This window comes from Larus michahellis, unplaced genomic scaffold (genome assembly GCF_964199755.1).
Source record: "Larus michahellis unplaced genomic scaffold, bLarMic1.1 SCAFFOLD_26, whole genome shotgun sequence".
In the NCBI taxonomy this organism is placed as follows: Eukaryota; Metazoa; Chordata; class Aves; order Charadriiformes; family Laridae; genus Larus; species Larus michahellis.
This window is the reverse complement of record NW_027436225.1, coordinates 406,999-414,535: the sequence shown is the minus strand read 5'-3', so window position 1 is coordinate 414,535 and position 7,537 is coordinate 406,999.

Genomic DNA, 7,537 nt, shown 5'->3' with positions numbered 1-7,537 from the left:
GCCGCGCCAGCCTGCGAAGCATTTTCCGGTAGGGCCGCGGCTCTGGCCACAGCTCCCACGCCAGAAGAGCCAGGAGGGAAAGCCGTGCCTCGTTGGAAAGCTCTTTGGCAGCCGCTCGCGTGGCCCCACAGCCCGTGGGGCTGCGGGCTTTGCGGCGGCCGTCAGCCTCGGCGCCACCGGCGCACACGTGGCGCCGCCACGCCAGCCCCCGAAGCATTTTCCGGTAGGGCCGCGGCTCTGGCCACAGCTCCCACGCCCGAAGAGCCAGGAGGGAAAGCCGTGCCTCGTTGGAAAGCTCTTTGGCAGCCGCTCGCGTGGCCCCACAGCCCGTGGGGCTGCGGGCTTTGCGGCGGCCGTCAGCCTCGGCGCCACCGGCGCTTACGTGGCGCCGCCGCGCCAGCCTGCAAAGCATTTTCCGGTAGGGCCGCGTCTCTGGCCACAGCTCCCACGCCCGAAGAGCCAGGAGGGAAAGCCGTGCCTCGTTGGAAAGCTCTTTGGCAGCCGCTCGCGTGGCCCCACAGCCCGTGGGGCTGCGGGCTTTCCGGCGGCCGTCAGCCTCGGCGCCACCGGTGCCCACCTGGCGCCGCCGCGCCAGCCTGTGAAGCATTTTCCGGTAGGGCCGCGGCTCTGGCCACAGCTCCCACGCCCGAAGAGCCAGGAGGGAAAGCCGTGCCTCGTTGGAAAGCTCTTTGGCAGCCGCTCGCGTGGCCCCACAGCCCGTGGGGCTGCAAGCTTTGCGGCGGCCGTCAGCCTCGGCGCCACCGGCGCCGACGTGGCGCCGCCGCGCCAGCCTGCGAAGCATTTTCCGGTAGGGCCGCGGCTCTGGCCACAGCTCCCACGCCCGAAGAGCCAGGAGGAAAAGCCGTGCCTCGTTGGAAAGCTCTTTGGCAGCCGCTCGCGTGGCCCCACAGCCCGTGGGGCTGCGGGCTTTGCGGCGGCCGTCAGCCTCGGCGCCACCGGCGCCTACGTGGCGCCGCCGCGCCAGACTGCGAAGTATTTTCCGGTAGGGCCACGGCTCTGGCCACAGCTCCCACGCCCAAAGAGCCAGGAGGGAAAGCCGTGCCTCGTTGGAAAGCTCTTTGGCAGCCGCTCGCGTGGCCCCACAGCCCGTGGGGCTGCGGGCTTTCCGGCGGCCGTCAGCCTCGCCGCCACCGGTGCCCACCTGGCGCCGCCGCGCCATCCCCCGAAGCATTTTCCAGTAGGGCCGCGTCTCTGGCCACAGCTCCCACGCCCGAAGAGCCAGGAGGGAAAGCCGTGCCTCATTGGAAAGCTCTTTGGCAGCCGCTCGCGTGGCCCCACAGCCCGTGGGGCTGCAAGCTTTGCGGCGGCCGTCAGCCTCGGCGCCACCGGCGCCGACGTGGCGCCGCCGCGCCAGCCTGCGAAGCATTTTCCGGTAGGGCCGCGGCTCTGGCCACAGCTCCCACGCCCGAAGAGCCAGGAGGGAAAGCCGTGCCTCGTTGGAAAGCTCTTTGGCAGCCGCTCGCGTGGCCCCACAGCCCATGGGGCTGAGGGCTTTGCGGCGGCCGTCAGCCTTGGCGCCACCGGCGCCCACTTGGGGCCGCCGCGCCAGCCCCCGAAGCATTTTCCGGTAGGGCCGTGGCTCTGGCCACAGCTCCCACGCCCGAAGAGCCAGGAGGAAAAGCCGTGCCTCGTTGGAAAGCTCTTTGGCAGCCGCTCGCGTGGCCCCACAGCCCGTGGGGCTGCGGGCTTTGCGGCGGCCGTCAGCCTCGGCGCCACCGGCGCCCACGTGGCGCCGCCGCGCCAGCCCCCGAAGCATTTTCCGGTAGGGCCGCGGCTCTGGCCACAGCTCCCACGCCCGAAGAGCCAGGAGGGAAAGCCGTGCCTCGTTGGAAAGCTCTTTGGCAGCCGCTCGCGTGGCCCCACAGCCCGTGGGGCTGCGGGCTTTGCGGCGGCCGTCAGCCTCGGCGCCACTGCTGTCCACCTGGCGCCGCCGCGCCAGCCTGCGAAGCATTTTCCGGTAGGGCCGCGGCTCTGGCCACAGCTCCCACGCCCGAAGAGCCAGGAGGGAAAGCCGTGCCTCGTTGGAAAGCTCTTTGGCAGCCGCTCGCGTGGCCCCACAGCCCATGGGGCTGAGGGCTTTGCGGCGGCCGTCAGCCTTGGCGCCACCGGCGCCCACTTGGGGCCGCCGCGCCAGCCCCCGAAGCATTTTCCGGTAGGGCCGTGGCTCTGGCCACAGCTCCCACGCCCGAAGAGCCAGGAGGAAAAGCCGTGCCTCGTTGGAAAGCTCCTTGGCAGCCGCTCGCGTGGCCCCACAGCCCGTGGGGCTGCGGGCTTTCCGGCGGCCGTCAGCCTCGGCACCACCGACGCCCGCGTGGCGCTGCCGCACCAGCCTGCGAAGCATTTTCCGGTAGGGCTGCGGCTCTGGCCACAGCTCCCATGCCCGAAGAGCCAGGAGGGAAAGCCGTGCCTCGTTGGAAAGCTCTTTGGCAGCCGCTCGCGTGGCCCCACAGCCCGTGGGGCTGCGGGCTTTGCGGCGGCCGTCAGCCTCGGCGCCACTGCTGTCCACCTGGCGCCGCCGCGCCAGCCTGCGAAGCATTTTCCGGTAGGGCCGCGGCTCTGGCCACAGCTCCCACGCCCGAAGAGCCAGGAGGGAAAGCCGTGCCTCGTTGGAAAGCTCTTTGGAAGCCGCTCGCGTGGCCCCACAGCCCGTGGGGCTGCGGGCTTTGCGGCGGCCATCAGCCTCGGCGCCACCGGCGCCCACGTGGCGCCGCCGCGCCAGCCCCCGAAGCATTTTCCAGTAGGGCCGCAGCTCTTCCCACAGCTCCCACGCCCAAAGAGCCAGGAGGGAAAGCCGTGCCTCGTTGGAAAGCTCTTTGGCAGCCGCTCACGTGGCCCCACAGCCCGTGGGGCTGCGGGCTTTCTGTCAGCCGTCAGCCTCGGCGCCACCGGCACCCACCTGGCGCCGCCGCGCCAGCCCCCGAAGCATTTTCCAGCAGGGCCGCGTCTCTGGCCACAGCTCCCACGCCCGAAGAGCCAGGAGGGAAAGCCGTGCCTCGTTGGAAAGCTCTTTGGCAGCCGCTCGCGTGGCCCCACAGCCCGTGGGGCTGCGGGCTTTGCGGCGGCCCTCAGCCTCGGCGCCACCGGCGCCCACGTGGGGCCGCCGCGCCAGCCCCCGAAGCATTTTCCGGTAGGGCCGCGGCTCTGGCCACAGCTCCCACGCCCGAAGAGCCAGGAGCGAAAGCCGTGCCATGTTGGAAAGCTCTTTGGCAGCCGCTCGCGTGGCCCCACAGCCCGTGGGGCTGCGGGCTTTCTGTCAGCCGTCATCCTCGGCGCCACCGGCGCCCACCTGGCGCCGCCGCGCCAGCCCCCGAAGCATTTTCCGGTAGGGCCGCGTCTCTGGCCACAGCTCCCACGCCCGAAGAGCCAGGAGAGAAAGCCGTGCCTTGTTGGAAAGCTCTTTGGCAGCCGCTCGCGTGGCCCCACAGCCCGTGGGGCTGCGGGCTTTCCGGCGGCCGTCAGCCTCGGCGCCACCGGCGCCCACCTGGCGCCGCCGTGCCAGCCCCCGAAGCATTTTCCGGTAGGGTCGCGGCTCTAGCCACAGCTCCCACGCCCGAAGAGCCAGGAGGGTAAGCCGTGCCTTGTTGGAAAGCTCTTTGGCAGCCGCTCGCGTGGCCCCACAGCCCGTGGGGCTGCGGGCTTCCCGGCGGCTGTCAGCCTCAGCGCCACCGGCGCCCACGTTGCGCCGCCGTGCCAGCCTGCGAAGCATTTTCCGGTAGGGCCGCGGCTCTGGCCACAGCTCCCACGCCCGAAGAGCCAGGAGGGAAAGCCGTGCCTCGTTGGAAAGCTCTTTGGCAGCCGCTCGCGTGGCCCCACAGCCCGTGGGGCTGCGGGCTTTGCGGCGGCCGTCAGCCTCGGCGCCACCGGTGCCCACGTGGCGCCGCCTCGCCAGCCTGCGAAGCATTTTCCGGTACGGCCGCGTCTCTGACCACAGCTCCCACGCCCGAAGAGCCAGGAGGGAAAGCCGTGCCTTGTTGGAAAGCTCTTTGGCAGCCGCTCGCGTGGCCCCACAGCCCGTGGGGCTGCGGGCTTTGCGGCGGCTGTCAGCCTCGGCGCCAACGGCGCCCATGTGGCGCCGCCGCGCCAGCCTGCGAAGCATTTTCCGGTAGGGCCGCGTCTCTGGCCACAGCTCCCACGCCCAAAGAGCCAGGAGGGAAAGCCGTGCCTCGTTGGAAAGCTCTTTGGCAGCCGCTCGCGTGGCCCCACAGCCCGTGGGGCTGCGGGCTTTCCGGCGGCCATTAACGTCGGCGCCACCGGCGCCCACGTTGCGCCGCCGTGCCAGCCTCTGAAGCATTTTCCGGTAGGGCCGCGGCTCTGGCCACAGCTCCCATGCCCGAAGAGCCAGGAGGGAAAGCCGTGCCTCGTTGGAAAGCTCTTTGGCAGCCGCTCACGTGGCCCCACAGCCCGTGGGGCTGCGGGCTTTGCGGCGGCCGTCAGCCTCGGCGCCACCGGCGCCCACCTGGCGCCGCCGCGCCAGCCTGCGAAGCATTTTCCGGTAGGGCCGCGGCTCTGGCCACAGCTCCCACGCCCGAAGAGCCAGGAGGGAAAGCCGTGCCTGCTTGGAAAGCTCTTTGGCAGCCGCTCGTGTGGCCCCACACACCGTGGGGCTGCGGGCTTTCCGGCGGCAATCAGCCTCGGCGCCACCGGCGCCCACGTGGCGCCGCCGCGCCAGCCTGCGAAGCATTTTCCAGTAGGGCCGCGGCTCTGGCCACAGCTCCCACGCCCAAAGAGCCAGGAGGGAAAGTCGTGCCTCGTTGGAAAGCACTTTGGCAGCCACTCGCGTGGCCCCACAGCCCGTCGGGCTGCGGGCTTTCAGGCGGCCATCAGCGTCGGCGCCACCGGCACCCACGTTGCGCCGCCGTGCCAGCCTCTGAAGCATTTTCCGGTAGGGCCGCGTCTCTGGCCACAGCTCCCACGCCCGAAGAGCCAGGAGGGAAAGCCGTGCCTTGTTGGAAAGCTCTTTGGCAGCCGCTCGCGTGGCCCCACAGCCCGTGGGGTTGTGGGCTTTGCGGCGGCCGTCAGCCTCGGCGCCATCGGCGCCCACGTGACGCCGCCGCGCCAGCCTGCGAAGCATTTTCCGGTAGGGCCGCGGCTCTGGCCACAGCTCCCACGCCCGAAGAGCCAGGAGGGAAAGCCGTGCCTCGTTGGAAAGCTCTTTGGCAGCCGCTCGCGTGGCCCCACAGCCCGTGGGGCTGCGGGCTTTGCGGCGGCCATCAGCCTTGGCGCCACCGGCGCCCACCTGTCGCCGCCGCGCCAGCCTGCGAAGCATTTTCCGGTAGGGCCGCGGCTCTGGCCACAGCTCCCACGCCCGAAGAGCCAGGAGGGAAAGCCGTGCCTTGTTGGAAAGCTCTTTGGCAGCCGCTCGCGTGGCCCCACAGCCCGTGGGGCTGCGGGCTTTGCGGCGGCCGTCAGCCTCGGTGCCACTAGCGCCCACCTGGCGCCGCCGCGACAGCCCCCGAAGCATTTTCTGGTAGGGCCGCGGCTCTGTCCACAGCTCCCACGCCCAAAGAGCCAGGAGGGAAAGCCGTGCCTCGTTGGAAAGCTCTTTGGCAGCCGCTCGCGTGGCCCCACAGCCCGTGGGGCTGCGGGCTTTGCGGCGGCCGTCAGCCTCGGCGCCACTGCTGTCCACCTGGCGCCGCCGCGCCAGCCTGCGAAGCATTTTCCGGTAGGGCCGCGGCTCTGGCCACAGCTCCCACGCCCGAAGAGCCAGGAGGGAAAGCCGTGCCTCGTTGGAAAGCTCTTTGGAAGCCGCTCGCGTGGCCCCACAGCTCGTGGGGCTGCGGGCTTTCCGGCGGCCGTCAGCCTCGGCGCCACCGGCGCCTACGTAGCGCTGCCACACCAGCCTGCGAAGCATTTTCCGGTAGGGCCGCGGCTCTGGCCACAGCTCCCACGCCCGAAGAGCCAGGAGGGAAAGCCGTGCCTCGTTGGAAAGCTCTTTGGCAGCCTCTCGCGTGGCCCCACAGCCCGTGGGGCTGCAGGCTTTCCGGCGGCCGTCAGCCTCACCGCCACCGGCGCCCACGTGGCGTAGCCGCGCCAGCCTGCGAAGCATTTTCCGGTAGGGCCGCGGCTCTGGCCACAGCTCCCACGCCCGAAGAGCCAGGAGGGAAAGCCGTGCCTTGTTGGAAAGCTCTTTGGCAGCCGCTCGAGTGGCCCCACAGCCCGTGGGGCTGCGGGCTTTGCGGCGGCCGTCAGCCTCGGTGCCACTGGTGCCCACCTGGCGCCGCCGCGACAGCCCCCGAAGCATTTTCTGGTAGGGCCGCGGCTCTGTCCACAGCTCCCACGCCCGAAGAGCCAGGAGGGAAAGCCGTGCCTCGTTGGAAAGCTCTTTGGCAGCCGCTCGCGTGGCCCCACAGCCCGTGGGGCTGCGGCCTTTGCGGAGGCCGTCAGCCCTGGCGCCACCGTCGCTCACGTGGCGCCGCCGCGCCAGCCTGCGAAGCATTTTCCGGTAGGGCCGCGGCTCTGGCCACAGCTCCCACGCCCGAAGAGCCAGGAGGGAAAGCCGTGCCTCGTTGGAAAGCTCTTTGGCAGCCGCTCGCGTGGCCCCACAGCCCGTGGGGCTGCGGGCTTTCCGGCGGCCGTCAGCCTCGGCACCACCGACGCCCGCGTGGCGCTGCCGCACCAGCCTGCAAAGCATTTTCCGGTAGGGCTGCGGCTCTGGCCACAGCTCCCATGCCCGAAGAGCCAGGAGGGAAAGCCGTGCCTCGTTGGAAAGCTCTTTGGCAGCCGCTCGCGTGGCCCCACAGCCCGTGGGGCTGCGGGCTTTGCGGCGGCCGTCAGCCTCGGCGCCACTGCTGTCCACCTGGCGCCGCCGCGCCAGCCTGCGAAGCATTTTCCGGTAGGGCCGCGGCTCTGGCGACAGCTCCCACGCCCGAAGAGCCAGGAGGGAAAGCCGTGCCTCGTTGGAAAGCTCTTTGGCAGCCGCTCGCGTGGCCCTACAGCCCGTGGGGCTGCGGGCTTTCCGGCGGCCGTCAGCCTCGGCGCCACCGGCGCCCACCTGGCGCCGCCGCGCCAGTCCCCGAAACATTTTCCGGTAGGGCCGCGGCTCTGGCCACAGCTCCCACGCCCGAAGAGCCAGGAGGGAAAGCCATGCCTCGTTGGAAAGCTCTTTGGCAGCCGCTCGCGTGGCCCCACAGCCCGTGGGGCTGCGGGCTTTGCGGCGGCCGTCAGCCTCGGCAACACCGGCGCCCACCTGGCGCCGCCGCGCCAGCCTGCGAAGCATTTTCCGGTAGGGCCGTGGCTCTATTTCTCTAATTCTCTCTAATTCTCGGGATGCGTTAAAAAAATGGGAAAACCTGTAACTGCGGGCGTGAGGCGTCGGGACAGACCGAAATCTCTCATTTATACGTAAGGAATGTGTGTATTGAGAAATAATATTCGTTGGTGGGTGTGAAATAAATTCAAAATAAAAACCTCCGTCTCTGAGGACTCGCTGATTCTGTGCTTCTGCGTTATACAAAAGGTCCCAGAATATAAAAGTACTTAAAAAATGCATTTACAGAAAGGTTTTAGTGTCAGAACA